General features: G+C 37.4%; 1 protein-coding gene and 1 long non-coding RNA gene across 3 annotated transcripts in view; one reads left to right on the forward strand and one right to left on the reverse strand.

Annotated features, from left to right (window-relative positions):
• The window catches only part of PRKCE (protein kinase C epsilon), a 300,197-nt gene that overhangs the window by 205,839 nt on the left and 66,509 nt on the right, over positions 1–27,849 (forward strand). The gene's annotated exons all lie outside the window — the stretch shown is intronic.
• The window catches only part of LOC138688602 (uncharacterized), a 35,147-nt gene continuing 14,483 nt past the window's right edge, over positions 7,186–27,849 (reverse strand). Inside the window, exons 3-4 of the long non-coding RNA XR_011327486.1 lie at positions 18,021–18,155; positions 7,186–7,354 (exon numbers count right to left, since the gene is read on the reverse strand). This is a non-coding gene — a long non-coding RNA (uncharacterized lncRNA). The remainder of the gene's footprint in view (positions 7,355–18,020; positions 18,156–27,849) is intronic.

The raw sequence follows: 27,849 nt of genomic DNA on the forward strand, positions 1-27,849 counted from the left end.
GATGTGATCATGTGTAGACAGGAGGTTTTTAGGATAACTGGTAGAGCTAAGGGCCTTTTAGGTACTGTTCTCATATCTCTTGGACTTAGTGGCTGGAAGTACATATTGCACACTTTTCCTCTTGGGAAAAACATGTTTCTCCAGTTGAGGCATGTTTAAGGGGAGGAATTTTCAGAGTATCTACCAGATGCTTTGCCAGTAACTTTCCTGGTAAGTCTGTCTGTCTGTCTTGTACACTGTGCTTTAGCAGAGATCAGAAGAGACAGGAATATTGTCATCCAAACAGGGCAAAGGGGGTAGCACACTTTGAACAGAACTTAGTGGGTCCACAAAATCTCTGTGTAAGATTGGCACTATGGCTCTGTTAACATCATGCTGGTTGGTTCCTCGTCTGTCATTCTTAATCTGACAGCTTTTGTAGGAATGGAATACTGTTCCTCATACAGCAGGATAATTGAACAATGCTGCTTTAAATTAAATCATACAGGTTAAGGCTGGATTGTGGCCTTTCGCTTAGTTTCATCTTGGGAGAGAGGAATGGGAATGATAAGGGTAATCCGCCTTGTGGCAAACAGCCCTTGGAAGAAATGTGCCTGACTGGTTTGTAGCAGGATCTGTTATCCTGCAGCCATGTGCTGTGACCCTCATTTCTGTCCTTCCTCTGCACCTAGGTCTTGAGACCATCCTCACACCTGGTGTACGATCCCCCATTTGGACAGAAGAGACCTGAATACCTGACCTACATGAAACCACTGGTCCTTTGTCCTAGCAGCCTTTGTGCTTTTTCTTGTGTTTTATAGCCCTCAAGCACTATTCACAATTTGCCTCTAATACGTTCAATATAAAAATTAATTTGTAAAAATCAAACCTATCTTTAAAATAAGTGGAAATGTAATGCTCACATGGGTAGCTATCAGGATACCTCATTTATGGTAGTTAACTGTTTTAAAAGCTATTTGAAGAAAGCCTGTTTTACCCAAGTGATTGCAGGAAAACATTTAATACTGTGTTTGTTAGGTGTTACTCTTACAAGTGAACAACTAACACACCCTAAAGGAAGAGTCAGGAAAAAGGAAGCTGCATATAAAATTTGATTCTTTGCAGCTTCTTTTCTAAATGCAGGAAATCATTTTCTTTGGAATTCATTTGGGCACTTTAATAGTACTACTTTTTTTTCTTTTTGGTAACAACAGTAAGCTTAGTAAATACTTGTACATGAGAGAAATTCACCATGGGAAAGAAGTGGAATTTACAAAACATTTGGGTTTGCTTCTTCAGTAAAATTTTCATTGCTTTTTTTAGCATGGACACAGTAATTTTAGTTTTGGCATAACATGTCTTCTGCACCATACACCATGTGTGAGGTGGGCCAAACTTGAGTAGGGTTTAACTTAAATTACACTTTATCTCCTCTTTTCAAAACCACACCATCAGATTATTTTTACACTGTTAATAGGTGTGTGAGAAGATTTAAGGGAATCCAGTTTATGCCATTTTATCTCGCTTGTGGGTGAGTACTTTTAGCAGAAACATGCACGCTTTTTTGATGGCAGCAGGGTTTACTCTTGCCTAATTACTGTGGGCTAAGAGTAACGATGCACAGCCTAGAGTCATGGTTGTGTGTGGGGAAGCATGTAAAGAGCTTCTTTGTATTCCCACATAAGGGAGCCTAAGGCCATTCTGTAAACTGAGAATTATTCAGTGCATTGTTTTATCTCCTTAAAAAAGATGACAGGGAAGGTGATCTATAATGTCAATTTAGCACTTAAGACAAGTGACTCCCTGGAGCAGAGCGAGTGGTATGTCATTTGTGGGCCTGTGAGTCCACAGTGTCTCTACGCCAGGGCTGAAATGCTGTCTGTATAAAGAGCATATACAACTTCCACTAATAGTAAGAAACAGTAAACATAAATCTATAAAACATGTACAGGTAAACTGTATCTTATCATTAATTCTTTGTGTTCTCTTCTGGTAAACCAATCAGTCATTAAAAAGTAATTGTTCCGAACTAAGGAAACCTGAATAATAAAGACTCCTTCCAACTCCTGGCTGTGCTTATTAATACAGTAGTTCATAGGAGTGCAAAGTGTGTTTAGCAACCAGGAGATCGTGACAGTGAACATTAGATTTTGGACTCTTCTATTTCACCTTACAGCAAATGGCTATGAACTACTGTGAAACACTTTCTTTTTCCATTCTCCACTTGCCATGTCTAAAAATGTGCATAGTCACCTTTAAATGAGACTGAAAAGAGGGAAAGGGCTGTGAGTTTTAGTTAATGTTCCTTTTCATAGTAAGTAGATTCTGATTATTACTGAAGCATGAATTATTTATATTGTGATCTCAAAATATATTCCACTAACATGTCTATTACATTATAAAACTAGTATAAAACAGTATTTTAAATTATTTCCCAATATTTTCCCAATAATTTCCCAATTATTTCCCTGCTTAATTTGTTCAGTCTTTCTCTTCCTACACAGTATAGCAGAAATATATTACTTTTCCCGCATCGGGTGTACTAATCCATCTTTTCCTGCATCACACAGTATATTTAATAACTGTAAGTCTCTTTCCCATGCACAGTGACTCTCTGTGTGTAAGGTTAGCTTTGCTGCAATAAGACCACTAGGTCCTCTAAGGATTAATGAGATTTTGTCAGAATGGTGTGACTCTTAAAAATAATACTCATTCAATGACACTACTTTAAGTAATTTAAATAATAGCAATAGCTATGCTGGAAAAAATTTTTTTTTCTTTTAAAGGTAGTACATTATAAGGGAACTGAGTGTTCATGGAAGGCACTCTGAAGGTTAACTTACAAACTTAACTACTTTGATTGTGTATGGAATAATACCAGCTAGTAGTAAGTCTGCATATTTCCATAGCCTAATTTTTAAGTTGTGACCTAGAGAAACCACCCCATTTTATCCTTAATACATCCAAGAAAGACCCAGTTATAATTCTTCTTTTCAGAGTATGTATACCTTGCCAAGTACACAAGAAGGAAAATTGTCCTTTTAGGTACTTAACTTTCCATTCAGCCGATAGAAGGATGAAAGGGATCCATTTCATAAGCCTTCTATAAATAAGTTTTTCCAAGAAGCTTTGCAGAATAACACAAGATAAGTAAATTCAAATAATCTAATTGATAAGTGGTTTCTTGAAAAGTCCACAGTAGTACTTATTTTCTCTTCTCTGTCTTCAGAAATCCAATATTAAAATAATCATACAAAATTCTGCCCCTTAAAACTGCTTCCTGAATTGTAGAAAAAACTACACCCTGAAGATAAAACACACTATTTTCTTCTGTGCTGCTTTATTTGTTTCAGAGGGTTTGGATTAAATGGTTTAAATTGGTTTGGTTTAAATGATGGCGGAATTTTGGACAGTGTTTCCTGTTGTCTAATTTATACTTGTGAATTGCCAGGGTTTTCAGCTGTGTGAAGCATATGCTTTGCCAAAAATTAATCATGTTCTGTAAACAGGAAAGTATGGAAAATAAAGTAGATACAATTAATGCTTTTAAAGGTCACTTGCTTTTATAAAACCACAGAAATCCAGACAGTGAAGAGAGGTGTATGAATAATGACTTTCAATAGGTATTGGAAAAGCCTGGTTCAGGTAACTCATGTTTATCATATAGAACAAAAAAATCAGTGTGTGGTGCTTATGCAGATGAATGGATATTTATAAAGAGCTTTATTTTCAGGAAGGGTTATGAAAACATGGTGAACAGAGAATGTTATATGTAGACTAAGGATTTTGCACATATTTATCAGTTTTCATTAATTCTGTGTGCTCATGTAATTTTTCTCTGGAAACACGTATTTTTAACCTCTTGCTAGATTCCTTTCATCCTCTGTTGGAAAGCTAATTTGTATAAAGGGCCAAAGAGAAGGGAAAACCAGGTTCTGATCTCATGAAGGACTGTGTAAGAGATACTAATGTAAGAACAGCCAACAGCTTGTTTGGCCCAGTATCCTGTCTTTAGCAGTGCCAAAGCAGATGCCCAGAAAGAGTGTAGGTACAGGGTAAAGCATATCATGACATTTTTCCAGAATACTATCCCAATATCAGGAGACCAATGACTTGGGCATTTCCTGAGCCAAAGACGGTGGTTTTGCATGTAATGCAGTGGCACCTTTGCACATAATATTTTATGTGGGAAGTGTTGAAAGTGAGAAACTATTTAGAAATGTAAATGTTAGAGAGCATTATGTTTTGTTCTCCACCCTGGAGGGGAGAAATCCTCTTAATACCACATCTGTAAACAGACAACCCTATAGTGCAGTATAAATATTTATACCATTTTGTTTTAATGATATTTCTGAACGTAGTGTCTATGCCATTTAAAATCTCCAAACTGATGTAGCTGCACTATTTCTCCATCATCTTCTACAGTAGTGAAATAATGTATCTGATTACCTGGAAACAACAACTAAACATACTGAGGTTTCTCAGATAGGAAAAAAACAGGATTCCCTGCAGGTGTTTTTGTATGCATTTCCATAATGTGTTGTTATGCATACATTAGATACAAAAAATATTACATGCTGTAATACAGGTAAATAGTACATAATAAATTTGATACTACAGTTCTCAGGTTACATTTTCCGTCACCAAGACCCAAGGTACTGAAAGAAAGAGATAAGTGTTACAGTATTTTGTGCTTTCCCATCAGGAATGTAAGCAGTGAACCACAGCTGGCAATGTCATGCCAGAGCCAAAAGGGCATCATGCATAATGCATTAGACTTAATTAAGAAGCATGCCAAAGAGTGATGCCATCGTCTTTCAGATTTTTGGTCTGCAGTGTTCTTTTGTTGAATTTCTGAAGAAGAAATGAAATAAAGGTTATTTTAAACTTAATTCAGCCACTTTTTAACACACTTATCTGAGCATTTCTTAAAGAAAATGTAGGATATAGACAACTCTTTCTGAAATGAGAATAGCTGTGTTGGATATATTGATGAGTATAACCTATGGATTCATTTATGGGCCCGTGCAGTAGGAGAACAAGTTCTAAAAGAAAAGTTAATTAGCTGCTTTGGACATCCAAGAAATCTCACTTGTATTTTTAGACAATCAAAGAGTAAAAATGAAATAAGGTTTGAGCAAGAAAAAGGGCTGTCTTCAGGGGTTTAAAATTCGGTATAGCCCTGTGATGGAAAGTCCTCTTTGGTTGCATTCAGATGTGAGAAACTTGGTAGTCATGTTGCTGAGGTCTCATTCATACAGGCTTGTGGCACATGTTCGCTTTGTGCATTGCATGTATAAACATCCCCTTCATGCTTGCAGTATTCAAGAGCAAGTCCTTTTAATGGCAACTGCTGTATTGCAGCAGCATAGGAAAGGAAGCTTGCAGAGCTTTTCTAGCATAATGAGAAATGGGAAGATCATATCTAATGAGATTTCTGGATCAGAAATGAGAGAATTTGAGATAGAAATCTGAACTTAAAGGGGCTTAAACTCACCAAATCTCTGAACTTTTGGAAATTTGCCATGAATCTGTGGGAAAAGTTAGGAAAGAATTGTTGCTGGGTGATATGCCCGAGGAGATTAACTGTGTTTCCACAGTGGAGTTCAGTGTGGTATTATATGAAACACTCAAAGTGGTTCAAATATCCCTTAGGCTAACATGTAATCTCAGCCACATGTGTAACCCAATATCTGGGTATTGTTTCACTCTACATTTTAACTGGATTTAGACCGATGATTTGCGTCTAAGAAGCCACAGGCAGCTCCCTAGAACCTAAAATATCACCAGGTTCAAGATTTGATACACAATACAGACTTCATTAAAATTCATTAACCATTATCTGATTGCACAGTTAACATCATTCTGCAAAGAGCATTGACAGAAAGGAGGTTTATTTACTGGCATTGTCCAGATTAAAGTAATGTTTTATCCATTAGTAGTATGTTGTTTTTAAAGTTGCTTACATTCTTTGAGGAAATGAGGAAGCTACTGCTTGAAGAGGTTAGAGGACATATGAGTTTATGGGTCCTTTTTGAAAATATTCTTGAAGCAAATGCTATATTACATTATTCAAGTAACAGACAGCAGAGAGAACATTCTGTCTTGGCAAACTGAATTTACTGTGTTATGTTTGAATAAAGAAATCTAAACTATGGAAAAAAGTTCCCAGATCTTATCATGATACAGTGAAGAATTACATCATTTTTTGGTCCTACCCACAAGTTTTGCTTGCAAGTTACTGCCTTTGTCAAATTACTGATGGTCTCAGAAATATAAACAGACTACAAATAAAATTATTTGAGTATTTAAGTAGAATGCTTAGAAGGTTAAAAACATTATAATCTGTTAATGAAAAATTCTGAGGTTTTAAATTATTTTTCCTTTTCCTTCTTTTTCCCTGTAAGGGTAGATGTCTGTTAATTTAACAAGTAGCAATTTGTGATCTTTCCTTAAAGCTCTCCTTTGAATTATGTAAATTGTTGTCCCATAGAAATCTTAGGTTATAAACTTCAAAGGAGTCTCATGAAGCCTCGAGGCAAAAGTAGGGGGAAATTTCAAAAAGACCTTCTCTCTCCTATGGAACCAAAGACATGGGAAATTGTGTCAGTACAACTGAAGTTTGCTTTGAAATGCTCGGTTAGCATGACCACAAAGTACCGAATGGGAAGCTTCAAATCACTGCTGGTGTACTTACTGAATCACAAAGGCTGTTCGTGCAAATTGTTACTGCTGCTCTTTTGTTCCTAATTCCAGAAAACATTTTTTAATGATTAATATACTTTTTCTTAGAATGAAATATTGCACTCGGCCAAGGTTACGGCATGTTACATTCCCTAAACATTGTTTTAGTCCAAGAATAGTTGTAGAAATGCTATGTGAAACCACTGGGGCAAATATAAACTACGAGTTCAACATTTTGTAATCTTACAGAGCCAGAAATATATACCAATGATGTTATTTTTCTCCTAAAGTAGGAGATTTCTTTCTAATTCTTGTTAGTTATCAGGCACCAATTGCATTGTCCTACTTTACTGGCTTGCTGTCTTGGTCTGTCAGTTCAATTCTTGTGGTCTGAGTGCAGTTTTTGATCCTGAACTAAGAAAGATAAAAACTTTGCCCTCTCCTTGCCTTGTTTCACATAACACCACACCTGCTATAAAAGAAAAGTAAAATAAATACATTGGAAGTTACTGCATTTTTTAAATTATTTATTTTTAAAAAATTTTGTGAACCTTTGACATAATTTTGGAAATATACAATTCACTAATTGTTGTTTTCAAGATACTGATGTCTGTGAACAAGTTGTTCTTCAATATGCTGAAAAGCTTTGCTGCTTCAGGGACAGAACACTCCACAGTTTGAAGTTTAAAGCCTAAAATAATTGAAATTAGAAAAATAAATACAATCATGCTTCTCTCTGACACACAGAGTGAAATCACTTAATTTACAATTAAAAGAAAGATAGCTGCTTTTTTTTTTTTTTTTTTTAATAAGAGCTCAAACTTAAATACCTCTGTCTACCAGAAAGGAGAGAGAGAGAGTTATGTGTCCGCAATCACAGATACAACGACGCTTTTTTTTTTTTTTTTTTTTTAGAAATTCAGGAAATACCTATTATGGGTGGTCTTTTAAAATTTTTAGTTGCAATCCTGTTTGCATTATCCAAAGAGAATGCATTATTCATGCATTATTTAAGGAAAGGCATTTTGCCTTAACTTTGCATATGTAGTGAAAAAAAATTCCTGAAAGGAATTTTCCATATCTTCTCAAACTATGATGAAGCTTCCATCACTTCACTGTTCGTAAATACCCTTGACATTTTCATAGCTAATGCTTGTAATGTCACCAAGACACTGGCCATTTCTGCTATTTTCTTAATATAAAAAGCTGTTGAACCCACTTTAGAACTTGCTGGTGTTATACACATGGGATGGGATTTTTGACAGGTAAGCAACACAACTGAGTGTATAGACATTCTTCATTTTTTGGTTACTGCTTATCAAAACCTGTACTTATTTTTGCATGTTTTTAATCTGTATATTTTCTTTGTAGTCAGCCTTGATATTGAGAAAAGGGTACTTTAAAGCCATGTCTTAAAAAATAAAGTTCATGTTCTTACGTTATCACTGTTTGCATGGAACAATTAAGTGAAGCTACAAAACTTGTAAATGGAATTGTGATTTGATCCAGAACTCATAAAAGTTATTTTGCTTTTGATCAGGCTCATAATGATGAAAGCAAGATACTGAGTGATGGCACTGTATAGATTGTAGGAATGTTTTATAACATTTTACTGCTGCATCTCTCATCTGATGAGAATGTTTTTGGAAAGAATACAGAAAATCTATTCAGTCCATATCTGTCAGCCAGGTATAAGTCATTGAAAACTTTTTTCAGGATACTGCCCAATTTGTGTCGGGGGGGTGGGGAGGGGAATTGGGTTTTGTTTGTTTGTTTTAATAGTGACTACATTTAATTCAGTGAAGCTGAAAAAGTGAAATTAACTATTGAGGGGTGAAAAATGGAAAATAAACAGTTTGGATCTGTTTGTACAAAACCAAAACACTGGTGTTTTATTCCAGGCCATTTGAACATTGACCAGTTAACAGTGCTGTTTCATGATATGTGCACACTGCTCTGAGACTGTGCCGCTGCTGCTGGTGGATGAGGACGTCTCCCCCTCTGCTCCCTCTTGGTGGGGCTACCCAGTCTTTCCATTGCATCTGTTCCAGTGAGCCCTTGGGTGGATGAGTTGGATCAGTTTGCTGGTAGAGCTGAAAACTGAAGTTGCAGAAAATAATGTGTGTCAATGAGCAGCTCTAACCTGCCTGACACTCACTGGTGCCTGCAAGGCAGCAAGTGGGAAAGAGGGTATTTGCTCTCCTCAGTAGCAGTTCACTGCTGGGACAGTAAGCCAGCTGTGAAATCCCATGTAGCCCTGCCTATCCAGACAGCAATGGATTTTCTTCTTAAAAGAGTAATAAGAAAATTTGAACTGCAGTTTTTTCACATTGGTGTTTTGTGGCTGTAATCACCTTAGGTGTGATCCTAAACTCTTTATTCTTATGATTGCTATTAAGTTGCTCATGAGAATGGTAAACAAGATTTATGAGTGAGTTTTGATCCTTTTGAAGATAATGGTTATATTCCCACTGACTTCAGAAGGGTCAGAAACATTGGCCTTTTTTCTTTTTTTTTTTTTTTTTTTCTTTTTCCAGTGACCAGAAAGAAGTATGTATTGCAGATGAGATGTGTCATTTTGGCATCTGTTAGAAATTCAGCTTTTGGCACTGCAGCTATGTGAGAAGCATGTGCAATTGCTGTTTTGTTTCTGGGTTTGGGGAGGGGGCTTAAGTTTTGTTTGTTGTTGTAGTGTTTATAGTCAATGAAGCCTCAGTAGTAGTTGTTATAAATAAATTAATTATATTCTTAAGGTGACATGCCATAATTTTCCATGTCCATCTTTGGAAGTAATTATTTCATTTCTGCACAGTGTTAGATTATGTGGATTAGACGGTATGTTGCCTATGCAGTACAGGACTTATAATGCTTGATCCCAAATGGAATGTAAAATATCTGAATGTGGATTTTTAAAGGACAGGAAAAAAATTGGCCAGTAGATTTCTGTATATCAAATGCAGCACTTAATTTGAAAAACAGCTAGAGATTGCAGAGCATTTGTATAATTAAGTACAGTGGTGTTGGCACACTCCAGACACATCGATCTTTCAGGAGCTTGCATGTCCTTGTGTATTCTCCTTTCTTCAGGCAATTTTGTCTGAATTTTCTCAAATATCCTCTGTCACTGTCTGTCACTATCTTCTCACAGGACTGCGAGCTCTCTAGGCAGGATCAGCCCCGCTTCCTGACTGCTGCTCTGCTTAGCATCACTGCCAAGTGCATGACTGCTGGTTTGAAGTCTGCAATCTTGACATCTGTGTTTGAACAAGACCTGGCTCAGTTAGACACAAGTCTTAACCTGCTGGCTACTCTTACTTTGTGCCTTATCCACTGTTACAGGAGTTTGTGGGATGAAATGGATAAAATAGGAAAGTCAAATAGATGAAATGACATGAAAGGCATGCACAAGTGACTTTGCCATTGCTATTTTGATTGTGTATCATGAGGTGTTTTCTCCTATGTCTTGAAACCCAATTGACTGAGTATTTGTACACACTTTTGACTACTTTTTGTAACAGTTTCTGCTTCCCATTCTAAATTAGAAAAGAGGATGCAGGCCAGTATGTTTCAGGAGACAGAAACAGGTTAGTCTGTCACTGTTTTTCTGGCCAAACCATGTGTATAAAAAATTTGCAGGAATATGTTTGTATATTCATGCACCCAAAGGACATAAGCTTTTGCTAGAATATATTTCTATCCTGGTTGTTCAGCATTCATCCAGCATCCCCTATGTGCGGGTTAGTTATTTTCATAACCATTTCTTTAATATGTCTGCTATAATTTTAAAACTTCTGGAGCTGTTTAAAGAAGTTTGCCTTTTTAATTTTTTCTTACACTCCAAAAAATCTTTGCTTTCTTCTTGAGTTGATTTGAATTTTCATATATATCTTTGTGATTAAAACCACATTTACATTACAGATGAAAGCCAGATCTGCAGTGATTTTAAACATGGGTTCTACTTAAATTCATTAATATGTACTAATAGAAGATTTATTTACTTTTTTTTTTACATTTGTGTATGACTCAATACTAAAGAAAGAGTTCAAATCCCACATAAAAATGCTTTGGATTGCAAAAAAATACATTAAAACTCATTGGCACTGGGAAGAATGCTCAGTGTTGAAGGCTTATGACTGATGATGCATGGAAATGATGCCTGATGGTCATCATCTAGCAAGAGGAGGGTCACAACAGATGGCCATGTGGTTACTTTTCTGTGTTACAGCACAGTCAGATTTTTGATGCGGAGAGGAATTATCTATGTGAAGAGTAATACATAGGAGTACATTATATTGGTAAGCTGTTCATATCTATCTTTCAACAGAAAGGCTTTTTGCTGTAAACCAACACTATACATGCTGGAGGATAGGTAACTTTATTTTTCTTCCAGTTTTCAAACCACAGACTCTTTTAGCTTTGTATTTCCAGCACTTCAGTATGCTAAAGTAAATATTAAGCTCTGTCTTCAGACAACTTTCAAGATCCATGAAACTATTGATTTACCTGGATTCAAATATGGATAAGGTGCTGTGTACATCCAAGTTATCTCTGCTAGGAGTTCTTAAAAAGTTTTTTCCCTAAGAATTCCTGTAAATTTCTTCGGTCTACGACTAGGTATGTCCTTTCATGTAATTACTTTCAATCTAGATACAGCACAGACATTTTGAGTCAGGCTTGCTACTAGCAATTTTTGGGTTTGTTGGTTTTTTTTTTTCCTTAACGTATGCACTGGTAGTCTTGCTGACCTCCATTAAAGGTGTTTGTTAAGTGCAAAATCCTATGTCCTAGATGTTGAACTGTGTGTGGTTTAAAGAAAAAAAATCTAGGTTTGCACTTTTAATGACCCAACTTTCATTCATCATAGAATTTTGCGCTTAATCTGTTCTAGGATCTCTGCCATAATCTTATCGCTTTAATTATAGTCCCCAAAAATGCAAAAAATGTTATATAACTCTTTCTGAACTTGTTTGGGCTTCTTATAGACATGCTTATGTGGCAGGAAAAACATTATGCAGTCCAACAGTGGCACGGGGAAAAAGTCATGCAAGCAACAATTAGGATCTGATTTTCTAAAAAGAAACTTTGAGAGATACAGTGTTGACAAGAAATAAATTTTGAAAGATTAAAACCCAAACAATGGTTTCATTATAGTTCTCTGAAAAATGTAGACTTCCAAAGACCGGAGTTGAGTAAATTTGAATTTGTCAAATTGAAGTTATTACAAACTTTCTGTTTTTTCTTGTGAAGTCAGGTTCTAACAGATTAAAAATGTGTGCCATAAAATTACTTGCATCATCTTCTATCTGTAATTTAGAAAACTGTCATTTCATTGTTTTCATACAGAACTAAAAACCATTTGGGATTTACACATGTTGTAAAAATCTATGCCTGTAGGGGTTAGCCAGCTAGAACCAGAATGACTTTCTGCCTTTTCACATTTTGAAGAGTGTCTGCATTTCCTTTCGTGGAGTCCCTGAAAGAAGGACTTTTATAATAGTGGAAGAATTAAGCTATTCCTACATATTCTTGCTTGTGCTGAGGAAACGAGTTACAAGTTCATCATTAATGTCATCAAAACTATAATGCTAAAGGCAAGAAAAAAAGGAGGAGCTATTGTTTTTTTTCAGTTAACAAATCCTTTTTGTGTATGTGTGTAGATTAAAGGTTTTTAAGGGCATTTTTATAAGAGCTACTGACCTTTTGAATTGTTCATTAACTCTATTTTCAAGTTCCCTTGTTTATTTGTGCATGCTTTTCTGAGTCTTCAGACTCAATTTTATTTTAAATCTGTCATATTTTAATGCTTTTTTTTAAAATGTCAAACAACAGGTCATATTATCATAGTTACATTTAGGCTTAAAAGGGACCACTCCACCTGTCATGCACACATGTGCACACACACATACGCACAGGCACACTGAAAGCAGGGTCAGCTTGATCAGTCTGCCCAGAGCCATAACGTCCCTCACCTTGATAGTACAAGCAAATCTTAATGTGACAGTACGTCAGGGCATTCACAGAGAACTCAAACTCATTTGTTGTGTAATAGAAGCAGTTTCTGCAGGATAAGCCTCGTGAATAGTCTACTGTGTGTTAAAGTGTTATGTGAAATTCCATCATGTATCAGAAACATGTTGACTGTTGAATAATTTCACAGAAATAGTATGTATCTATGTATATTCGTGGGTACAAGAGAGTGGCAAAATGAAAGTGTTGTATAAGCATTTTTACTGGTATTCAGGCCATCAGAATTACTGGAAAATACGGCATATATGTTGGACCAGAGCAATCATTCTTGGTGAATAACACATATGTTTTACAACTTGGCGAATTGTCTAGACTCAAAGAATCTGAATGTCAAAGCTGCCATTAAGCCACCACCATTATCTAACTATGTCATGTTAATTTATAACTCCTGTAAAATCTATTATATCTACTCCACACTATAATGTACAGGGCACAAAAGTTGTTGATATTTAGGAACAGCCTGCTTGAATGGGTATATTGGGCTTTTTAGTAGATATCCAGACTTCCAGTTCTTGTGTGTTTTGTCTTTGAAGTTTCTGGATTACAGTCAAGAATAATCTTGGCATTTTGAGGGGTATGTCACATTTTCATTTTGATAATGGGGAATTGCTTGTGTAACTTTTTGCCTTTAGTGGTTGCCACGTCAGAGTTTTACTTGAAGATTACAGTAACACAGAAAGTCATTGTTTTATTTCCCCTTTGTTAGAGCTTTAAAAGTCACCCACATGTAACTGGTGATAGTGAATGTCTGCAGTACCAGTCACATCCCTGTATCACTAACAGAGTCTGCCAAAGGACCCCGGGGGCTTCCACAGTTCTCCCTGGAGCAGGGGACTTCCCTGGTCAGTTCTCCAACTGCACTTTGGTTTGTAATCCTTTTTCCATTAGTGGTTGTTGCCTGTCCTAGAAGAGGCTCCATTCAAAGTGTAAAACCCTGTGTGTATAGTTGGCAATCTCCTCTAAAATAGATTAAGAACTTTGCTTGGACAAGGACTTGTCAGGAGTTTGGCTGCTGTTTTCAGACTGCAAAGATCATATTCATTTATTTTTAGAATGTATGTACACTTTATCTTCTCATATGAGGACTATTTCTTACTGGGCAATCTCTCACTTAAGTATTGTTAATTTGGTTTTGCTTGGAATATGTAAGAGTAACATGTAGTAGCAATATTTGGGGAGATCACTTAGGAGTTTGAGAGTTTGAATTTCTAGCCAACACCCCCATCTGTATTACTGCCTCTGAGTGGAAAGAGTGAATTCTGAGCCCTCCAAAGCTGCCAGAGCATTCATTTTAGTCCCCTCCACCCCTGTTTTTTTCCTTCTATTTTTGATAGGCCTAAAATAAATATTGCCGAGGTATCCAAGAATTGGGGGGAGGGGCAGTTTCATTGAGTGTATTTCCTTACATGGCACTTAGCACAATAGTGCTTGTGCTAAACATTCCTCTTCCATGAGGCAGCACAATGATATTTAGTTGCTTTTTTTATTTCTTAGAAACAATTTTTGCAGCACTTTGAAATTGTTCAAACCCTCTGTGTTTCTGTGGCAACAAGTTTAGAGGAGAAGAGAGGATTCCAGCAATGAATAGCTCCAAGAAAGTATGCCGGCATACAAAGAACCTTATATAAGAAGTCACATTTTTTTTCTTCCTCCCTTTTCTGCCCAACCCCTTTTCTGTGCTAGTCAAGGCCTTTGTTATAGCAATAGCCCAGCTGGATGCTACTTCCTCTGCTTAAGTGAAGTTCAAGAAACCAGCTGCTGCTTAAAAGAAAACTGCTTATTGTTAAGTTCCCCTTCTTCCCCCTGCCAAGGTTAAACAGGTCCCTTCTCCGTCAGCATCTCCAATGTAATGTGTCCCTAGATATTATGGGGCACGCCTTCAAGGATATAAGCCTAGTCTTTACCAAGTTATCTGCTGATGAGGCAAAAAGACAATAGTTTCTAAAGCTGTTAGTCAGCCACACCAAGATCGGTTTCCCTTCCTTTAGAGGATTTTTCCTATCCACAAATGTAGTGCAAGGTGAAATTCTGGTTCTGTGGAAGTCATTGAGGACTTCTAGGAAGATATTAGCTTTAGTTTTCTTACTCTTGCTTGACTCTCTTCATTACTTTTGTAAGGAGAGGTATTTTTTTTCCTCCTCCTTATAAATCTCTTAAGGTGCTGTATAAAATCTTGTACTTTGGAATTTTTAATACAAGAATTTGCATGATAGCTCCCCAAAACTTATTAGTCTAGTGGTTTACCCACATTTACATCCAATAGGAAGTGATTGGCAAAGAATACATTACTATCTTCCTCCTATATGCAAAACAGCTATTTTTAAAGTTTTTGGAAATTCACTAATGACTGAAATGTCCTGTGTCATTCAGCCTTCTGAGTGTTCAGTATGATGCAGTCCTTAATTCCATGATTGTGTACATTTTTATCCCAGACCATTGCTGTAGTAAAAGAGGAGGTGTCTTTTTCTGTATCTGTGATAATCAGTGCGATGCCTTGTTTAGCTACCAGGTGTAAACGTTATGGTAATTTATTTCCCAGCCTGTGTATTTATGGTTCTTTTACCATGCTGCCTAAATGCTTCACAAAACAGTAAACAGGGTACCCTGTGGGAGCGGCTCAAACTGCCATGACTGTTTTACAACTGGAGATCTTAGGTATAAATGGATCACAGCCATAATCTTCAATAGTTTTCTTTTTGTAAAATATCACCTGTGCCTAGATTCATTCTGCCTAGCTGTAGCACCAAAATTGGAGATAAACTCTGTCTTCATGCAGGGAGCTGAGGTTCACAAGGCTCCAAAACTAGGCATCTTTATTAGCTATCTTAAAGTTGGATGGAATAAAACTGTTCCCAGAGCATGTTAATATATTTTCAGTGTTAGTGTTTTATACTCTATGAACAATACTTTTCATTTTACTTCAGACATCACTGTTAATGTCCTAAGCTTCTGCAGAGAGGGTGCAGGAAAAGAAAAATAGGTAGCAACAAAGTCTTAAACACTTTTAAGTAAGAGGCCTGACTAGTAGAGTTGATGATGTAACCAAGGCAAGCACAGACTCCCTCTGTTTACAGTGACAATTAATTCTGAAACCATCCTTTCTCTAAAAATCAGCTTCATTTGCAACATTTCTTTAAGCTTTCCTGTAGGAATAAAGTGGGGTTTCAAAAGAAAACGTAGTCATCATTTAAGTAAACAACATCAAACTGCAGCAGCAGGCTAAAGAGACAAAGGGGGAATAGATGAGGGTATACAAGCATTCTTAATTCTGGTACTTCTTGGGGTTTGAATCTTTGGCTGCTTCTGTAATGCTCTTTTACGTATTCTTAGGTGTGGTTTTTTACACTTATTTACAAAACACATATGCACTTTTGTATGTGTACATATATTCACAGTGATGGGAAATCAGGCTTAGTCATTTAGCCCTGAATCCAGCTTTTACTGTTATGAGCAATTTCACTTCAGGGATGTACATAATTTGGTCCTAGTTTTAGCTGCTTCTTGTCTTTAAGTAGTTTCAGATATACTGTTTATTTTCTTCAGGAAGATCTATTCTTTGGCTTACCTTGACTGCATTTACTAAATTTGTTGTAACTCTCCAGTAAAGCGAAGTCTACAGCAATGTCTGAAGCCTATCATAAATTCCTTTATCAGAGCGATTTCAGTAACATTCGTGCTGTTGTGTGATTAAACAGAAGAGTTGTAGTGTTATTGTCACCTTTTTTGTACATCATCACATTTATTCAGAGTCAGGGGAACTGAAAGGTACAATTAAATGCTTTTCCCAGATCTTTCCATAGGTCGTTTCCTATGTAGGAATGGATATGTTATATATAATGTTGATGTGGTGTTTCACTATATCCAGCATTCTGTGTGTTTTCAAGAGTGCATAATTAATAGCATGTAACATGGGAAGCTTGTGTAGAGCAGGGATTGCCTGTAAATCTGTAGCACACGTCTTTCATGGTATTATTTGCAGCCCTGGCTTCTATCTTGGCTTTGTATCTTCTCCTGAGGACATTGTTTCTGAATTCACATCTCTCCTAGAGAACCACAACAGGAATTCCTTTGTCTTTCCAGTGAAATCCTGAGAATGCTATCTGAAGTGTTAGTGTAAATTTATCTGTAGCAAACAAAAAATAATTGCTGGCTTTTTCTAAACATCTGTCTGGTCTTCCTACCTGGCCAGTGGGACACAGTGTGCTGGGCTACTATTTAATATGCATTTATGTTGCACACAGTGAACTTATCATGCACTTTCATTGAAGTGAGGGGGGATTGAAGCTATGTTTATTGAGTCTTTGTGATAGTCCTCGAAGGCTAAAAAAACCCCTGTCCAACAATAAGTTAATTTTGAAAGCACTGTGTCTAATTGTAGCTGCTCAGTTTTTCTTAAAGCATTTCTGGAACTGCATATGAACTGTAGCTGAAGATTTTTAAAACTTGGTTACCTAAAGCCAAGTTCCTAAAAGGTAGCTAAACAAATGAGCAAGTTGTTGAAAAGTTGTTTATGAAAATTCCAGTGTGTGAATCCAGTGTGAGACAGGAATTTGTGTATTGTTTTAAAATAACTGACAGTCATCTTCTACAGAAGGTTTCAACAGATCAATATTGCATCATAACATTGTTTATTTCAAGTCAGTTGTCCAAACAAAGCGATGCTAGATGTTGCAAATCCATCAATACTTACCACCTTGCTGCTGTGCTCAGTGATAAAATATATGGATGGTAAAATTGTTGGTGTTATTTTTTAGCCATTCCCCAGAATATTCCATGAAAGAGGAAAAAGTAATAAATCTAGGAAGACCAGAACTTGAAACTCAGTAATAAATGAATAGTGTAAAAAAAAAAAAAAAAAATGCTTACTGTGATGCATTATCTCAGAGATAAATAGGTGACAAAAACTATCTACTAAATTCTCCAGAAGAGAGGCAGCACAGCAAGTGATGTAGTCCCCCAAAGACTGTGTAATGAACACCTTCCAGGAATAAAAGAGGATGGCTTTACAAGCAAAATTTAAAGAACACATCCCCTTTCTCCATTTTACACCCAAAATCACACTTGAAATATAGTCAGTTAAGGGATGGACATCTGTTCATAAATAGAAGTTAGTAATGTAGTAGTTTCCAGTTGCCAGAATGCTATGTGTAGCATGAGCTAGAAGTAGCATGAGCTAGAAATATTGAAATATAGTCCAAATATTTCTTATTAATATGCTGACTGCAGGAGAACTAAGCCCAGTGGAAATCAAATAGTGAACTCTATCTCTCATCTGTGAGATAGTCTGCAGGTAGGAATGAATGATGTCATTTGTTAAGAAAAAAACTTACCTGATTTTCCCTATGGAAGAAATGCTGATCCACCTCACCAGGATGGTGCAGAGCAGCTGATGCCTTAATGAGAACTGCTCAGGAGTGTGTGACACTTATGGCTTGGATCCCCAGATACATGATTCATGGAGCCTACTGAAAAAAGAAGAAACAAACAGGGTAACATTACACTTATATTTATGTGCATTTATTTCTGCAGTTTAAGCTGATGGTAATAGGACATGCAGTGTTGCCAATATCTGTAGTATCTGCTTAACCTTATATATTAGTTTTCCTCTGCCACAAAGAAGCAAGTTGCTTTCTTTTCACAGAGAAAACAGTAGTGGAGAGTCTGACTGTATAATTAGTGAAATTTCTTGTGTCTGGAAAATATTGTTCAGTAAATTTATTCCTCAGCTACTTTTCTCCTTCACCCCACCTCCCTCATTCCAGGGGATTCCAGGAGGTCTGCCTCAAAATGTAACTCTGCTTAGCGAGTAAACTCTTTATTGCCTGCAACTCTCCACAGATAAATAACATCACAAGGCTAGCGATACTGTTATTTTTCCTTCAGCAACTGAACTCTACTTTTATACCAAAGAAAAGAATTAGTGTGTCTATGAGTAAAAGAATCATCTAGTGTTCTGCTAGCTGAGCAAATATTTATTAGGTATACAAAAAAAACGCAATTACTTTATAATTGATCATACAAATCTCAATGAAGTGTCATAAAATTAGATGAAATTGAATGATGTGCTACCAGAAAAAAATTGAAAACAACCATTGTGTTGCCAGAATGCTTATTTCCAGGTTATTGTTTCTGATCTTACTAGGGTTTACATAATTCACATTTTTTTGTTATTTTATTGAATGTGTTTTGAGCAAAGATTTTCCTTCTCTGTTGGTTTCAGTGAGAGTGAAAGGCTTTTAGAGCTTTGTAAAGTTTTAAACAGCTTACGAATGAGGAGTGATTGATTTAGTATAGACTAGAAATTGTTGTCTTTTGCATCCCAAGTAGGAATCATGTCGGAGTATTTCCTCTGTCTAGTTGGGATAGAAAAAAAAAGTTCTTTCTCTTGTCTAACAGTTTCACTTCCAGTCCTCATCAGACTAGTAAGATTGCAACCAGCAGTGAAAACAGAAAAAAGAATTTTCTTGAACTTCAAAAGAAGTTTCAATTTGTGTATTGAATAAAGACTTGAGTCAGTATTTTGTCCTACTCAACTTAATGTTTGTACATAGACAATAGTATCTAATACCACTACTACAGCAGTTTACTTGGTCAGTGTCCAGTGCTGTTAAACACAGTACATCATCTTCATAGCTGGTCTAAGTAATCACAGATCCATTGTTTCAAGTGAGTTTTGTCTTGCTTGTACCAGTGAATAGGTTATTCTTTTTATATGAGATCATATTACTAAAAGCTTGCCAAGAACTTAATATCATGCTGGAGTTAGATTTGTAGAAGCTTACTACATCTTGTGACCTCAATTTACTTAAACTTACATGTTTTCTACTCTGGTAAGACATAAATAAACCAGCACTGGAACACTACACAAGCTGCAGAGAGTACAGCGCAACTCGGCACACTTCCATGGCCACCCCTTTCCGAAGGATAAGTGCCTTGTCCCTCCATCAGCCAAGATCACTCTGGCAAAGGTCCAGCAATTTGTTGTGTTGGGATGGAAAGAAATACTTAGAAGCAACCAGTTCACTGCCCAGGATGTTAAATATTTTTTCAGTAAAACAAGACTGCATTTAAGTAAGGTGAAAGCGCTAAAGTTCAAGCCTCACCAGGGAAAAAATTGGTAAGGCTTGCCACGCTGGCCAACACAGAATTTAGCGAATATGAAGGGCAGAAGTTTAAGTAAACCAGGTCCAACCTGTCTCACTGTATCTTAACCGTCATATCCTCTATTTTCAGTATAATTAAAATTAAGTGCATTTTTTTTTTCATCATTTAATAACAGTTTGGTTTTATTTCCATGGTATAGTAGAATCTCATGTAACAGACCCGAGGAGGTCTGAGATCCCTGTTTTACTCACTGTGAAGGGGCTGCCTTGAGGCCTTAGAAGGAGTAGGATGAAGTACAACACACTCCTGCAAACACCAGGTGGTGAATGGACCCTTAGTGATTGTTGCCAGACTGCCTTTAGGGCTCATGGGGAAACCTTTGATATTACACTTAGACTCTTTTTCTGGCGGGGTGGATTTAACTAAAGCTTGGTGGCTGGAGGAGAAGGGCATCTGCTTTCAGTTTGCTGTGGAGCATTATATTGTTGACGTTGGGTCAAAATTAATTACTTCTCATTTTTTATGGTTTATTGATGTAGAGTTTGCAGAATTTAAAATTTAAAATGTTTATTGTCACTACTGTCTTGGCAGGAGTAAGACTGCTGTCTCACTTATAAGTAAGGATAACATGAGAAGTGCAAAAGAAGCTGATGATTATGCTGGCTCTGATGCCTTGGTAACTTGCACTGAAGTGGAAATTCACCCCAATGCTGCACTGATTTCAAAAACCAAAAGGACTTGTAAGGTGAAAAGACTAAAAAGGTTCCACAGTAGTAGTAAATTGCTTGTGGTGTTAAAATGCTAGCTAGGCAGTACATAAAAACAGTGCTTTAAATGATACTCAAGTAAATTAATTATTTCCTGCCTTGGGCGGAGGGACCTTCCTCATTCTTATGGCAACTTTGCTGCAAAAGATGTCTTATGTTTGAACTTGCCAGACTGAAGATCTTCCCTTCTGCTGTGCTCTTGAAGTACTTTTAAATTCTCTTCATATTCTGTAGAATTTCAACACTAATGCAATGTGTAAACCACTGCACATACCCTCAGAAAATGTACATCACTGAGTGCAGTTTGTGCCCTTGCTCACAGGCTGACTTCACACTTATAAGAAAAACTCGATATGAATGATTTGACCAGAAAGCACTTTGAAGCTAGCAAAGCAATATCATCCTAAAAAATAACCTATTAAATACTGATAAAGGTCTATTTCTAGCAAAGTTATTAATTTAGCAGCAGGGTAATAAATGTAGAAAGAGAAAAAGGAGACAGAAAGCTAGGAGTTTTCTTTCTTGCTCTGGCATTGTATTTTTGTTTTACTTCCTGAACTACAGCAGCTGAAATAATTTTATTGTTTTATTCCTGCTCACTGCAGACATAGAAACATGTTTTGGTTGGCTTCAGAGTTAGAATGAAAAAAAGCTCACCTGATGGGGAAATGGAAACTTTTTTCTAAAAGGCATTTGAGGTTCTGTGAGTCAGTGTCAAGTTCATATTTTTTTCCAATGTACAGTAAGTGAAACTAAAGATGATCCCATGTCACAAAAGCAAAATGCATATATTTTGAAAAAAACTTCAGAAAGAAAGGTGGTTATGCATTTTTGTGAAATTACTTTAGAATATTCCTCTATCATTTTCAGTTTCAAGTATTCTCTTGGGACAATAACCTTGTACAACCACAATGTTCCAATACATCATATGAATCTGCATAAAACTCCAGTTGACATAAATACCTGTACTTTGAAAGACTAAGGGGTTTTGTTTGGGGTTTTTTGTGTAGTGTTTTGGGTTTTTTTAATCTGCAGCTTGCAGTCAGTCTATTTATGTAGGTGTACATCCCTGGCTTTGTTTCTAGTATTTCAGTGTGATCAGAAAATACGTACAGGTAAGAGACCCAGTAAAAAAAATTAGGTCTCATTCTGCAGTCAGATCTGTTCAAATTGACCTTTCAATCGATGCAGAGTCTGTAGATCCATCTGACTGGAGGCTTGGAACGATAATGAGCTTTATTCACAACATGATATTCTAAAGGAGATTATTATTTTTTTAATACCCCACTACATTCTTGAAAGCACAGGCTTTTAATGAAAGCTTGTGGTTGATCAATGGAATTTTTTGACTATGTTTTTACATTTGATCTGCGTTGTTGCACATTAGCAGATGTCACAGTTCATTGATAGATGAAGAGGAAAAGGCTTTGAAATTCTTTTTCGGAGTTGGAAGACGATACACACAAGTTATGTGACCTCTGTTCACTCTTGTTTTTTCCAGGCATTTTTGTTTAAATATTTCATACATTAATGTTAGTTCATGAATCTTAAAAGAAAAATTTTCAGTCAGGTATGAACTGAAGGCATGAAACAAGGTAATCTGCAGTCTATTTTCCAAAATAAAGTGAAAATAAATATGACCTTTATATTTTATGCTGTCATTCTTCTTTCAAGCTGCTGCAATCATAATTTCAGTCTTTCTCCTGATAATGCCTATATCAACTCCTTCATTGTTATTTTAAAATAACAGTATAGCAATGCAGTTATTCTTCAGATATATTGATACCTTCACTAGGATAATGATCTTTAAAAAAAATCCATTTTGTGTATGTCTTTGTATATCTGTATTTATCGTTTAAGTTTTTTTGTAACCTATGCAAATAAGAACTGTCCTACCAGGTAAGATCAGTGGTCTGTCTAATCCATTTGCTACTTGTTGCTACTGACACCATGCAATAAAAGAAGCTATTTAGAGAGGGCATATAGGTGCCATTTTCTTTAGTCTATTCCCTTCATACTCCACCAGCATCCAGAATTGTAGAAGGATGTTAAAAGGGATTTCTCTACCTTATCCCTTTTACTATCTGCTTATGGATCTATTGTCCATGAATGTTTTTAATCCTTATTTGCAGTGGCTGATACAGTCTGCCTCCACAGCTACAGCAGCAAATTCCTGAAGTTCACTAATCACTGTGTGAAGAAACACATTTTTTAACCCGTTTTACTACTCTTACCGGTGTCCCAGTTCTAGTATTGCAGGATTTGGTGTACAGCCGTTCCACATTCAGCTTATCCACCATCTTCATGATTATGTTAATCTCAGGTGTATTCTTCCTCAGACCCCAGATTTTAGTTAGTTCTTGTATGGCAGCTGTTTAATCCCTGTGATCATTTCAATCACCCTTCTCTGTACTCTTTTTACCTCCACTGCATCCTTCTTGAGTTGTGTAGGCCAGAACTGCACATGATATTCAAGATGTGGGAACACAAAGATTTTATGTAGCAGCAGAGTAGTACCCTCAGGTTTTTTCTCAGTGACCTTCCTGATGTTACCCAACATTTTGTTGGCTTTTTTCTTTTTTTGAGTTCTGGTGCACCTTGAGGCAATGATTCAGAGAACTGTTATCAAAAGCAACAACATGTTACTCCAAAGTTTTAACTCTGTTCCAAGTTCAGCATCACGTAGATGTGGTTTCAGATATTTTTCCCCTAAAAAGGAAGTATTTTTGCTTTACAGTTATCTTTATGAAGCTCATCACCACCTTTTTGCCCACCCAGTTTGAGTGATCCTTTTTGGAGTTTCTTAACCATTAGCACAGCATCTGACTATTTGAAAGAGCTTAGTGTGATCTGCAGATTTGTGCATTTCACTGTTCACTCCCTTCTCCAAGCTATTGATAAAGATGTTGAATAAACTGGGCTCAGAAGTGATCCTTGGTGGGACCCCATCAATAAAGTGACATTTTTCTGCCAGTAATAAAATACTGATTTGTTAAGGATCTGTCAGATGAAATAGCTGTATTCCTGTATCAAGTTCTTCTTATACCAATTCCTCTAATCCTAAAGAAGTTCCCTCAAGAAAAATCCTCTCCTTCTCCTTGCATTATTCTTGCCTTATTTTCTCTAGATGTGATGCCACACTGACTTGTGCACTCTCGCTGTCTCTTCACCTGTATTTCCTCAGCTTCTTCTTGCAGATATTAATAATATTTCTTTTCCTACCCATAGTCACCTTGTTCAAATGAAAAGTGCTACATGAGATGTATTCTTAAAAATAGTCTTTCCTCCAACAGAGTTTAGTACACTATCTGTTGTGCTTGTCAGTGTACGTTGGACTACTCAAAAGTGTTCCTGAGTTTTGGTTTGGACTAGGAATGATGCTATCGGTATATTTTACAGATGTAGAAATGGAGCATAAAAAAGTCAAAAAGTTGTTTAAGTTATTTTTTCTGTTTCCACTGTGGGATCACATACATACAGTCACTCATTCTGGAAGTCATGGGGCAGTTGTCCTCACAGGTGGCCCAGGTGATGTATATCTTTACATTGGTGTTGGTGTATACACAACATAATGGGTAGTGGCAGTACAAGATTAGGCTGAACCATTCATTTACACTGCACCACTGTCCTGGATAGTTGTCGTGGTTTAACCCCAGCCAGCAACTAAGCACCATGCAGCTGCTCACTCACTCCCCCCCACCCAGTGGGATGGGGGAAAAAATTGGGAAAAGAAGTAAAACTCGTGGGTTGAGATAAGAACGGTTTAATAGAACAGAAAAGAAGAAACTAATAATGATAATGATAACACTAATAAAATGACAACAGTAGTAATAAAAGGATTAGAATGTACAAATGATGCGCAGTGCAATTGCTCACCACCCGCCGACCGACACCCAGCCAGTCCCCGAGTGGCGATTCCCCACCCCTACTCCCCAGTTCCTATACTAGATGGGACGTCACATGGTATGGAATACTCTGTTGGCCAGTTTGGGTCAGGTGCCCTGGCTCTGTCCTGTGCCAACTTCTTGTGCCCCTCCAGCTTTCTCACTGGCTGGGCATGAGAAGCTGAACAATCCTTGACTTAGTCTAAACACTACTTAGCAACAACTGAAAACATCAGTGTTGTCAACATTCTTGGCATACTGAAGTCAAAACATAGCACTGTACCAGCTACTAGGAAGACAGTTAACTCTATCCCAGCTGAAACCAGGACAATGGTAATGCCTCATTTTCTGTCATTTGTCTTGAGGCCCTTATTCTGGGTAAGAGGGAAGTTGCAGTCCCTTGGGCAGAGAACTTTCCACTCTAGGACTCCTGCACACGTGTCCTGCAAACTTGAGTTTATGTTAGCCCCTCATTTCTTTAAGACAAATAAATGAAAAGTAGTTTTGAGGGGATTTTAATTCAAAGATTTACTGAAATTGTTGAGCAAGGTGTGTTTGCAAACTTCATGAACCATGGCCAGGTCTTAGTTTCTGAGGTTAATTCATTCCGTCTGTTTGGTAGCATTGTCTGCTTGTAATGGCACCACATGGCTGAAAAGGTTGTGTCAGTGAAAATACCAAGAATCTAGTGTAAATTGAATGTTTCCATCTTGTAATTTCTCTCTCTTGTGTTTTGAAGCATGTTACGTTTTCTATTTAACCTGGAATTAAACTTTTCTGACCTCGATCCATTATGTCATCTCTTTAAGTATTTTTCAGAAACATCTTTCCTTCTAGATTTACAAAAAAGTGGTACCACTGAAACTACTTCAGTAACTGTCAAAATAGGAACTTTACTGTATTCATGCACATACACATTCCTTTTTCAGTTTATCTTATAGTGCAACACATTCTGCAAATTCCTGATGTACACATCTTTCTTTTTTATGGGCATTCTGCAGAGAAGTAAACTGCCAGGCTATTCTGTAATCATCTTTGATGTTGCAATAAATGTTGTGTTCTTTAAAGTTTTTTAACCTTTAACCAGCTAAAGAATGAATCAAAGAAGCAGATTTCTAGATAATTTAAAAAGACTCTAGACACAGTAGATAAGTTGAAGTCTGTGTTTGCTGTGTATCAAAACACTTGGCCTCCATGGGAAGATAGAAATTCATTGAACAGCTAGCAGACAAACGACTCAATTTAGAGACCTCATCAATAAAATAAATGCATATTCACAATATGCGATTATTTCCACATACAAGTATGCATTTACAGGACTAATGTTTTAAATTAGCCGTGCTTCAATATGCGCTGAAGATGCCCAGTGGATATATGCAACCTGAAGCATCCATACGTATGCTGCCCCAAGCAGCAGGTGCAGATCTGATCTCACAAAAGCTTTGCCCAAGTCAGAGGTCAGTGACTGTTGGTAATGTCCTCATGGCATCGCTTGATGTGTGTGTCCCTGCTCGTTGCTTCAGAGGAAACTTGCTGATCCGGTCTGAGTCTTAGAGGGAGTTAAGCCTTACTCAATCCAGAGCAAAGTCCTCATCTGTAACCTGGAAGGCACTTGCCATCTCCATAGTAAGCCAAGACATCTCTTCCTCCACTTTCTTTTCCAGAAGCAGCTTGGCTAGTGATTAAGTCATGCAGGGGACAACCTGTGCTTCAGACAGAAAGTCTTCCTGTACCTGAAATTCCTGGGGATCACATTGTACCAAACATTAATTGCCTTCCTTTGGGGGTATAAATTTAATCACTATTGGTTCAAATTTGTTCATATCTTTGGAAATAGATATGCACTGTCTGTCAGCAAGAGTAAGGGCCAGCCTGAGCACCAGGTGCTGAGAGTGACCCAGCACGGGCCACCTTCACTGGCCGGAACAGTCCCACAGGGTCCAGATGTGACAAGCAGAGCTAGGTGCTGGTAACAGTGTCCGTTGACAGCATGGTGAGGGGATGAACCAGGTCATTTGGGAGCCAGGGCCAGATGTGCACACCTACAGCTCTGGGCTGGAGTGAAACGGAGCTCCCATGGGCAGTGTTGAGGGGTTGTCCCTCCCCAGGGGAGGCTGGGCAAGGGCACTGGGGCCTGTAAGTGCCCTCAGCACCCTGACTCTATCACTAGCAATTTTGTAAGTGCAAAGAGGGTTAAATGCTAAATTTGAGGCTACAGAGGATGACAGTGCTCAGCTCAGCAGAAAGCCTGTACTGAGATAGTCTGTCACAGTCCTCATCTCCCTGTATCAGTTCATGTGGTAGCTCTGTATATATGCTAGCCTCTGACCATTTGCTGAATAGGAGAATCTGTGCATATATTAATTTTGAAGTAGACATATTTATTTGAATTTGTATTAATCGTGTTAAACGTTAACTTTTTTTAGTCTTTATTTATAGTTATAATTTCATTCTCCCTTTTTATTGTGGGTTTGGTGGGGGTTTTTTAGTATGAGAGCAAATCAAAGCATGAAACACTGAGTTTGTGGGTGGAATAGTGGTGTGTACAAGAGACACAAGAGAGAGCATATGAAGGTTAACTTTTCCTCTCTGGCAGCTGCTTTCTAGCAGAGCAGGTTATCTGGTTTCAGCTTAGCAACAGAGGCTGCACAGGGGTTTGCTCAGAACATTTACCCAGGGTGGAAGCTCTGCTCGTAAGCTGCTCCTTCATACTGACCTCCATCTCCCCATGACAAGGGAATTTTTACACTGTCATGCTTCCACAGGGATGTTTCAGGAAAAGCATTGAAAATCTTGAGAAACTATTATATATTATCACTATTTAATGAAACTGTTACGTTAACTGTTACCTGGGGCAGCCTAGGAGTAAGAAAGGTAGTCTTAAGAGGAGATGAAGAGAAGACACAATTTTGTGTTTGGGCTTGCGCCAGGTGTGAAGTTAGCAACAGGTCTTTTAGTCTCTTTCTTCCCAAATAACCTGACTCAGTGATAATTCTGTGTTGTCATCTCTGAACAAAGGATACATTTCCCAAAGTGTAGATAAGCATCTCTTCTTTCATTGCTGCAGTCAATGCGATGAAGCTTGCTCAGTGGGAAATAGGCTGGGCACCTGTAAAAAGTGAGGTATAACGTGCAATCTGTGGAGCTCAGCAAAGTGAGGTGATTCCTGAGACTCCAGCAGTGGCTCCAGCATTCAGCAAAGGCTGCAACTCGCTCAGGGTAGGCAGCAGATGCCCTGCAAGCACTTTTCCTAGTGTTACTTTGACTAGTTGTCTTGCTGTTTCTCCCTGTACATCCCAACTCTACCCCTTCTTGGCATATACTGAGTCCCTGTGCAGAGGAGTTTTCAGTCCGTATTAGTAAGTACAGTGTCAGTGGAAAGTTGATCTGTCATTGGGTCTTGT

Source organism: Haliaeetus albicilla, chromosome 13 (assembly GCF_947461875.1).
Source record: "Haliaeetus albicilla chromosome 13, bHalAlb1.1, whole genome shotgun sequence".
In the NCBI taxonomy this organism is placed as follows: domain Eukaryota; kingdom Metazoa; phylum Chordata; class Aves; order Accipitriformes; family Accipitridae; genus Haliaeetus; species Haliaeetus albicilla.